The sequence below is a fragment of the Hippichthys cyanospilos genome, chromosome 1 (genome assembly GCF_059441005.1).
Source record: "Hippichthys cyanospilos isolate Australia breed blue-spotted pipefish chromosome 1, RoL_Hcya_1.0, whole genome shotgun sequence".
NCBI classification, from domain to species: Eukaryota; Metazoa; Chordata; class Actinopteri; order Syngnathiformes; family Syngnathidae; genus Hippichthys; species Hippichthys cyanospilos.
Window position 1 is genome coordinate 17,383,986 of NC_142369.1, and position 10,501 is coordinate 17,394,486.

Sequence of the window (10,501 nt, forward strand, 5' to 3'; positions counted from 1 at the left end):
CAGGAGAGCAAGACTCAGCAACAACACTGTTCCAACCAATACAGAGCTATCAAACACAAAATACAAAAAAAAAAAAAAAAAAACCCACAGAGCAACATGTTAATAAACTAGCCTGATGCCTAATTAAAAAGACCCCTTTGGAAACAGTCCACTGATTTGGCAAGCCTTGGAGATGATGGTAGGGCACTCCGGGGTTTATGTCTGAAAACGGCACTCATTGTAGGGTTTTATACAAGTTCTATTCCCTCCCTAAGTGCTCCTTACTGTTTAATTGACCCAGCAAGCAATGTGCTGTACGCCAAGTGTCAACAGCATTTTATTTCCCATTTGCAAAAGAAATACATACGTTGCAATTCACTTTTGAGTCATTGCTGCTCTCCATGTTTGTGTCTCTTGCTGACACTTGCATATGATGTCATCTCAACTTTTCATACAACAAAAGGATGATGCAGACTTGACGCGTCATGGTGATTCCCAATTCTATCGCTTAGGCTTTGCCTTTAACAATGCTTAATGTGAGACTTTGATCACGGGGGAAACTCACACAGCTCAACCACATATTAGTGTATGCGTGTATTATAAAACAGTCTCAAACTGTTCGATAAGATGCTATATGACCATGATTCCCAACCTATGAGAGCTCTTAAGTTGAGCCTCACACAAAATATTAAACATAATTACACTTAATTGCTGAAAGAAATATTTAACTATGTCAAATAATGTATCTTTGCCCATCTATCTATGCTAAGTGAAAATGTGATATTTGGTCTTCTGTGGTCTCATAATTGATTTCCACAAAGCAAAGAAAAAGAATCCCCAAAACTAATAGGCTAAATAGCTGCAGATTGTAAACACTGCTGAAAACAGCCCCCCAAACATAATAAATAAATAAAAATTAGCCACACACAGTAGATGACCCGCAAGCATTATGTTAAACTATTCAGAACGAGGACATATCTAAGTTGCAACTGAAAAATGAGCCCATAATGAAAGTGAATCTTCTGTTTATATTTCTCTGCTCAAACGTTAATTCTCTTCCCATCTGCTCAAGTAAAAGAACACATTTTGTATACTGGAACATTTATACTAATTGAATACTAGAGCATTATTTTGTATAACAAATTTAGCAAAATCTCATGGACTCATTCTCGTGAGACATCTCGTCTCATTTGTGTCCTCCTATCAAATACTCATGTATGAACGCTGCATCACAATTTTTGGTTAGATATTTTGCTGTTGTAGCATGTGCGACGGTCTCCTAACAGCAGTAGAATGGCAAATTGAAATTTCTCAGTACATTGGCCGTTTGAAAGACAAAACAGCAAAAATGTGCAATTAGCCATTAATTGACGTTACATTTTAGCTGCAATTGTCAAATAGTTGACCTGTCGGCTAATTTTACATGAAGCTTGATGAAGTGAACTGAAGATTGCACTGTTTGTGTAATTGTGTTAGGTATTTGTAGAACATGACTCCGAAGTTTTTCATTGCAGAGAATATTATAGAAGATTTTGCTAATGCATTCTAGTTGTTGTCTACCACTATTTGTTCCTTGTTTTTCCTTCCTTAGCAGGCTCCCTGCTGCATCGCACAGGTCAGTCTTAGTACTGTCAGCCATCTGGTTTGGGGGAGGATATTTATGATTGTGGGTGGCCTTATTGTTATGTGTGCGCTGTGCAGGGTTGGTCATAATGAGAACCCAACACATTGTTGGCACAGTAGAAGTACGCACTTGCTGATTTTTCCTTATGTGAATCACATTTTAAAAATCACTGCATGTGTAGCGCACCACTTTGTGCGCCTGCTGCTTCACTGCCTGTGTAGTGGCATTTGACAGGTGACCACCTGCCCTACCCCGCTGCGAGCTCTCCACCATGGAGGTCACACAGGCAATGACTTGGGAAAAAAAAAAAGTTCATGAGGGTGTCTCTCTCAATAAAAGCCTTGTCACCGTTGAGCAATTCAGTAAAGTGCCTCATCCTACGGATGGTTCTTGCTTAACAGAATGTGATTGAGTTGAAATCAGCGGTGGACATCCTATAACCAGGGAGCATGATAAAAAACAACAACAATGTAGCTGCTGGATTGGAACCACGACATTGGTGCCTTCCATAGCTGATTCTCCCCATCAACCAGGCCTCCGTGACTCAAAAAATATCATAATCCATGACACACACACACATACACTCACATGCACACACATCCTCTTCTTGTGCAATGAATTAATGCTTTTGTATGAAGTTTATTAACAGATGAATATTTGACTTACTGTCAGTAACGAAAGCCCGCAGACAACTGTGATTTATAGTTCTCCAAAGGTAATGGTTGTTTGTGCATACAACATGCTTTTAAAGTCTTTTGTGCTGCAGGTGGCTCTCAGCAAGCTGAGCAATCAGCCTCATTACTTCACCTTCTACAATCAGATGCACAGCTGGTCATCTAAATGAGTGTCTAGCACAGTTTATCGTTCAAAGTACGCCGTTGCAGATTTTGCTTTGCAGCTCGAGCTGATTGTGACTTATAGTTGCTTCCTCCCAATGTTGATTGCATTTGATTTTTCGCTCATAATTATAATTTAGCTGTCAAATGGAGTGAGCCACATTTACTGTAGATAGGATATAATTTATATAATGAGCTTATAGTTATTACATCAATTAGCTCAGACATATTCAGCATTAAATACTTTCAACTTAAGTTAACATTCAAAGAAAATTTCAGGTATAGGCTTGATACATGACAGGGTTGTGTAAGTACACAATATAATTTCTGGACACACAGCTGCTACAGTTTAACATAATGTAGAATAATTTCTACGAATATCCACACCATAGTATTATCACCATTAAAAAGTGATACTGATGCATTATTACTAAATAAGCTAGTGTAAGCCATTCAAGTTTGTATATGACTTTTCCCACAATTACCCTGGAGCCTTTCGGGGCTTCTTTGCTTCTTTTCGAAAACTGCTCATTCGCGCCTAATTAAATAGAAATAGAAAGGGGAAGTAAACGAAAAAAAATCTTTACAATAATACTGTATGCTCTATGTGCCCCCAATAGTCTTAACCTAGCATTGTATAATAAATACCACATTTGTATAAAATGAATTAAGCAGCAAAACCCATCAATTTTTATGCATTTCGGGGAGTAGGAATTTTGCTATTTGCTGTCGACTAAAAATGGCATCACAGTTGCGGAGCACAGGTAACGACCAATAAAGGCTTATCTGTTTTCTTTTCTTGCTCATCTGATATTTGAAAGTAAGCCACAGTGATGTAAGTTTTGGTGATGAACAGATAGATTAAGAGATTTTTCGAGAACCGCATATTTTTACCAGGTCTTTTTCTCAAAATGGAACAACTTGGAAAAGCGACAGGTAGACCATTAACTATGTGATAGTGATGCACCCTACCACAGTTTTCAGACAGAGTATGACTACAAATGTGAACATTTGGGGAAATGTTACTAGAAAATAGCAGTGTCTCTTGCATTTTTCATGAATGTGTTTTATTTACGTCCACATAGTTTAAAATACACTTTTTATTGACCGTGGTGTAAATTTCACTCAATACAATACTTATTTAAAAAAAAAAAAAAAGATCAAATCCTTCATATCGTCATAGTATCCGTCATAGTATCAACACCGCCCCATATTAGCACAGAGCTATTGTAGAGGTACTGACATCATTACTGTTACAGGGACTGGTGCATCTCTACTACGCTTAATTGATAATGACAAATATCTACATATCAGCCCGACAGCACAAAACAACAACATAATCAAGATTGTTGTATTCATCCACCAGGGGCCTCATTTATAAAACCACTACAAGAATATATGCATGCCAGACTCAATACAAGGGTTGCCATGTTTGAAATTGCCAATGTCTATTTTATTGGCATGGCTTTCATGTACCATTAAAATAATGTCTTTTGTGAACACTTGGGGAGATAATCCAATCTTGCGTACATCCTGCGCCTATCATAAAAACAATTGGTGTTAACTCAGCTTCACATAAGTCAATCCACAGTCTCCTCTGAGGTGATAGAATATTCCATTAGCGCTCTGCATGTGCACACATTTTACATGCTAATAAATGTGACAGAGGGGATTTTTGCATTGTTGCTGTCTTCTTTGTCATCCAGGTAGCCGAAGAACAAAAGCAAAGATGAGCCCAAGGTTTTCTATGATGATGATGATTACATTACTAGTTTGATCATGTGTGCAAACTCATTCCAATGAAAATAGTATGTGACATTCACTGCGTATGTGTGCATGTGCGTGTGTGAGATGCATCTCTGAGGAATCAAAATAATTGAGAATGTAGCAATCAAATTAAGTAATCTTATTGGAACAGGATCCTAATTACTTGTACTTCAATTTCAGGTGGCTTGATGACCTTGTGCCATGGGCCCTATCCAACATTCACCGTGTCTTCATTGTCTTAATCCTGTTTGGGGAATATGGATGATTAAGTTACTGTATGGGATGAAACACTTGTCCTTCATATCGCGCGGCTATGTTTCAGGGCAGAATGGAGGCGTCTGTGAAGCCTCCTATGATGAAATGTGACTGTCTTCATGTGCAAACTGATCTGAAACATAAAAAAAGAGGATAGGTTGAAAAGTTCAGACCTCTCACGTTAGCCATTAATTACGTGTGACCTTTTTGAGCTCTATTCATTTCTGCTCACCTTTAAGCCTGCCTGAGTGATTATCAGACGCAGCTGCATGATTTCATCACATCTAACTGGCAGGTAGACATCTGCTTCACCCAGAATAAACAGGGGTTTCCAAGAAGAATGTACCTAATTTGTCTGCTTAAATGTAGCAGAAAGAGATTTTTATCTGGAGGTAGCTTTGATGTCAGTATTTGCAATGGAGCATGATGTATATTTTGACCTTAACCTGGTGCGGTATTTTGTGCAATCCTTTGATCTTTACATCAAAGCTATTTCACATCATAGAGAATGCAAAGGGAAAGGCACGAGGGAGCTGAAATTTCACCCAGATGGTGACAACATGTCAACGTTCAACGTGGAAAGACCACCAAGCTAATCACATTACCAGGAGTGTACCATTCCTTGGCTAAAATACTGTGAGAATGTTGTGGAAGAAAAGCCCAACCCAAAAAGAACTAAAATACTCTACTTCACAAGGCTTAAAATCCCTTTAAAGCAGTCCTACTCAGATAGTGGGACGGCCCCCAGCTGGGGGGGCACCAGACGATCACAGGAGGGGCGCCAGGGAAAAGGCTTTGTTTTTGCAATGGGAAGTGCAATTTCAAAAAAATAAGGAACGTCATCCTTTTTTTTCTACTTTTCTAGCACTTTGATGCACATATTTTCAGTTTTAAACAAAACAATAACCTGTATAAATCTTGTAAAAAAAAAAAAAGTTAACCATTGTTGATAGTTGATTTATGCTGTTTTTTTTTCTTTTGTTAATATTAAAAACATCACTTCATTTCTGTCACTTTTAAACTGACTATAATCCTATTTATAGTCAGTGCAGGAGGTGTTTCTAATCCTAGGGGGGATTCACAACATATAATTTAGAAGCACTGCTGTAAAGTTACAACAAATTACTGCTGTGAGAAAGTGCGTGTCAGATAGATTGACTTTTAAAAAGGGTCGACTAAATATATTTATCGTGATGCTCCTTCAGAACTATGTTTGCGTCACCGTTTTCTACAAAGCCGTTTCTCATAGACGTAAGAGTTGCATTGGTAGGAGAAAGACACTCTCAAAAAAACGGGGAATATCAAAAGTTCAGGATAATTTCCAGTTTATAAAAGTGACAGAAATAAAGTGATGTTCAATTATCACAAAATTAAAAACGCATACCACAGCAGTGAAAACTAAAGACACATATGCAAAGAATTTCTTGACATATGACTCTATCAACATATTTATCATAATATATAATAAAAGCCAATTTAATTTTTTATTGATTTTTCCTATATTAATAATAATAATAATTATAATTATTCTCCATATTCTGTTCTCTTCATGAAATATCCATTTGGTTACACCGCTTCCAGTGTTGTAGTTTTAGGTGTTGCAGTTTGATGGTATGATATATTTTTTCTTAATTTCAGACACCACATTGAAGAGTGTTTTCAACAAACATTCCAAATTTGAATGATTTGAAAAAAAATTGCCAAGCAACAGGTATTTCTAAAGAGACAGCAACATGAAGAATCAAGAAAAGAATCAAGTCCTTGACTCTTTTCTTAAATGTGGTTGTGTTCACTGAATGAGTGAACTAATTCTTGTATTGTTGGCTGTTTCATTTGTTTTGAGTTTTATGCTGTGCTTAGTTTGACTATAAAACCTTGAAAAATGTTGTGTACTGTTAAAAGCTTCATTGCAAAGATAATTTGTTGAAGATCATCATTAATCTTTCTTTAGTTACAATATTTGCACTTTACATAACACTGGAGCATGGTTACAAATTTATATGCATAAATATTATGACAGTATACACTCTTGCCAATAGGGTGTTTTATTACAACTATTAGTAAACTCCATTCTTTGGGGTCGTGCTGCCAACTGTATCTGATATTGGTGAAAATATTATGTCTACTAATTATTAACCACTCTCAGCTGAAAAACGCCTTTGGACCCGTTTCTCCCCCTTCAGTGTAATTGCCTCCTTTGGGGTCATTAGTTATTGTTAAGAAATAGTCAATTGAGCATTTACGCAGTGCTTTGAAAGCCGTGCTCTAGACATGCACATATTACACAGCATCATTATAGCTAGGAGGTCAACAGTGTTTTACCGCTTAAACTGCTGAGGCCCCGAAAATGCCTTGAGCCTAGCGGTATTTGGAAACAGTGAAACATCTTAAGTATTGTAAGGGACTTTTTTTAACACACACTCTTTGTTCCAGGAAATTCAAACAACAAATCCAACAACAGTGAATTCTGACCTCACAAATGAACAAATGTTGGCAACCTTCTTCTTTGGAATATTGGGGACATTGTGAACGTGTTTTAGGTTTCGTGTCCTGTTATGATGAATTATTACTTTTGGGAACGCACTCCTGAATTGTAAAGATATACCGTAGCGTGAGTTTGTTTTTCTGCCATTTTTTTCTTTCAGATTTCCATGGCATGTCTAAAACGGTACCACTTTGAAGTCGCCCCTCACTTACATCAGTGATTATCCAATGATAATAAAATGTTGTGCAATGAGTTATCTAGCTATGTCAACACTACTAAAATATATATTCCCATCACAGTCCAATGGCGTGGCCACTTTAGAGCGTCTCGTAATTAGCCGGGAGTATGCACAAGTCACAGAGAACGAGGATGAAGAGTGAAGTAAAAAAGAAAGGGGAAAAAGAGAATTACGGTGACACAATCACGGTGACAGCCAACATGTGGATTGGTGTAGCCGCTTTAAATGGCTTGTTGTCACTGTACTGTTAGTAAAACCCCATGAACCGGTGGGATATTCTCTTCTAGCTCAAACATGTACTTATATGAAGCCCAAAAACCAAAAAAATCATGGTGATGTACTAACCGTTTCCCTGGAATGGCTGTTGAGCGGGGTGTTAATTATGTCCATTCAGCAGGCATGTTTTCATACTTGCCGATTACTTTGATCAAGGGTCTCAAACTCAATTCAACTCAGGCGCCAAAGTATCTTGCGGCTCAGATTAAACCTTGCGGGTTTGTTTGACACCCTTGAATTTGATCTTTAACATGTGTTAGGAATGTTAAAAAATCTTAAACTGTTGTAGAGATTATCCTGCCTGTTTTTGATATCTCTTACTTTCAACACACCTGATTGAAATGAGCCGGCAGGTTGCAGCTCTTAAGGAAACAGAGTTCCCTACCCCTATCTTAAAAGGTAGTCTGCCATTCGATGATCCTTTATCTTAGCTGGAGTGTTCCCAACGTGTCCACAAAACTGAGCTAAAATTGCCACCCTGATAAGTCGAGTATGCAGTTGGTATGTGATTTATTGCAAATATTTTTGTATTAGTGTTTGTGTGTGTTCTCATCTCCACTGTATTGATGTCTAAATTTGTCATGTGGTACCAGCTTTGCCTCTTTATTTTCTTCTCAACGCTCTGCCACCTCAGATCAGGTCAGCAGCTGGAGGCATTTTGTAACATAGATTTGTTTGCACCTCTACTTAGGAAATGGTATCATGGTCCATTTAGTCATGTCTGTGTTGATTAATGTAAGCACAGTGCTCCAAGCATTAGCCCAACATGCTCCTGCAAACGTTTATTGCTAGCCAGACATTTTAAAAGTGTTGATGGATCATTAAAAACACTACTCTATATAATAGTACCATTTTCTGAGGTGTGTCATTAATGTTTATTTCATTTTTATTCTGTGATTATTTCACTATCTTCACTAATGATTCCAGTTTATATCAGTAGATGACCGGAAGATATGAGACTGGATTGTTACATCTTTGTGCCTCTCTGTAATAATTTTGTCAATAAAGCTGGTAAGACCACAGAAAGAGAGCTGGCTAATAATGTACATCTTCCAATCAATTCATTAACTGTTATGCTGAACGAAGTAAGTGGTTGCAGAAATTGAGGTTACATACTACCTAGGGCTGCCTGAGAATTAGGAGGTCAGCGACACGTATATACAGTATGGTTAATGACAAAAAGTGATGAATTATGAAATTTGTTGCAGAAAAACAGTAAGGGATTCAGTAGAATTTTAATTTTGAGTAAATTTTAGTCGTACGTGTTAAGTACAATCAAAATGATGAATGAGTATTGGCTTTTCCCGTGGTCCTCTCACATACTGGCTGACAAAAGTTTTGCATGTCCAAAAACAGGCGTAAACTTGATTGTACATGCTGACAGATGAAGAAGCAAATATAAAGTACTGAAAACATGCCCTCCATCTTGAGTGTTGTGTGAGGAGAATGTTCAAATAGTGTTAGCTGGCACACACAATGCGCGTTATTTGTACTAGGACGATATGTGATTTTATATCTTTTTATATAAAAGACGGTTAAAGTGCAAACCCACTTTTTGGATCCAAACCAACAATCTGTCCAAACCATATAACTCCAGCGCATGGAAAATGTTTCCTGGCAAGTCCAATCCGGCTTTGAGAGTTCTTGAATCTTAAGGCATTCAGCCACACCATGATTGCTCTCCAGTATGGTATGCATTTGGGTAGCGAATGAAGACATTATTCCAAAAACTCTTCTTCTGTCCAAATGCTTCTGTGCCTAAATAAATCTTACCGCAGCTTTCTTGTTCACACGGAGCTCCAACGGGGCGTATGACAAATATGCGGTGTATGTACTTTTGTGCAAAGTACAGCATGTGGCCATGTCATCTTCCTCACTGTAAGGGATCTAACATGTTCCTTCAGTCAGCATAAAAAGCTCCCTAACACTAGCATGTGGGCCTTCCCCCTTGGAGCCCAAGGCTATGAGGAAACCTTCACCTATTCAATAAAAATGAAACTGATAAGCCTTCCGAGTTACCGTGGGTGAAATGCAAGCCAAGCAAGAGCTGTCTGATCCTGAGAGCTCTCTTGAGGTCATGAAGACCTTGGCGGTTGAAGCTATAATCGGAAGTAAAGGATGAGTGAAGGGAACTGAGATGCCTTGAGGGCTGGTTAGTGCTTTTAAGGAGACGGGCACTTTGGGGAATAATAAAAAAACGTTTTGTGAAAACATTATCAAATGTTAAATATTGACAACATGTGATGCACAAGTCATTAAAATACTTTGTTTTTTAATGTCTTCCTGCTACTTTCTTCCTTGTGACCAGAAACCTTACTGAATTTAACTGGCATTTGAAGTTATTCTAGCAATGGCAATTATACAATCTTTGTTGTAAGGAAAGAATGCTAAAGACAGTAATGAAGCTTGCAGTCCCTAAGGAAATGTGTCACAGTTACAGTAAGGGCTGTGAGTCTTACAGAATCCCCAAACAGAGTGTCCCTGTGGTCTTTTTATCATTTTGGAATTTGACCAAACTTAGCTAGGGACCTAGAATTCTCCCCTAAAACACTGGAGTTCAAACACCCAAGCATGGCACTCTTTCACTTTTCTTCCACTCCATCTATGATACGTAAGATACTCCATAAACTCAGAATGTAAGTCTTGTCATTTATTAGTTGTTTAATATTTCTGCCCTAATTGCTCTATTACTGTTTTTATTTGTTTTATTTTATTGCCTACTTTATCATTTGCTTGCTTGCAGAATGTAGTCTGCTTGGGGAAGTGAACAGAATCACAATTTTATTGTGTAGTACTACTATGTAATACACTAAGTAATCCAGTTTTGTGGATCAATGTACGACAGTCAGGACATGAGATCCTACAAACAACACACAAGTGACTATTTTGCAAAGGACCTAAAAATATTTTGTCAAAAAAAAAAATCACACATAACACACAAAGCTAAATTTTAAGGGCAAGTAAGGAAATGTTCCCAGTTGAGTTTGGAGCTGACCACAGGGAGGGGCAAGTGGGGACAAACTATGCCTGGGTGGGCAGGT

The 10,501-nt window shown here is 37.8% G+C and overlaps 1 long non-coding RNA gene across 1 annotated transcript; it reads right to left on the reverse strand.

The window, feature by feature from the left end:
- Positions 1–3,633: 3,633 nt before the first annotated feature.
- On the reverse strand, positions 3,634–9,359 carry LOC148429466 (uncharacterized). The gene is made up of 3 exons (XR_015867216.1): positions 9,234–9,359; positions 4,694–4,816; positions 3,634–4,594 (listed from the first exon to the last, which is right to left on the reverse strand). It is a non-coding gene; the product is annotated as an uncharacterized LOC148429466 (long non-coding RNA).
- Positions 9,360–10,501: the final 1,142 nt, after the last annotated feature.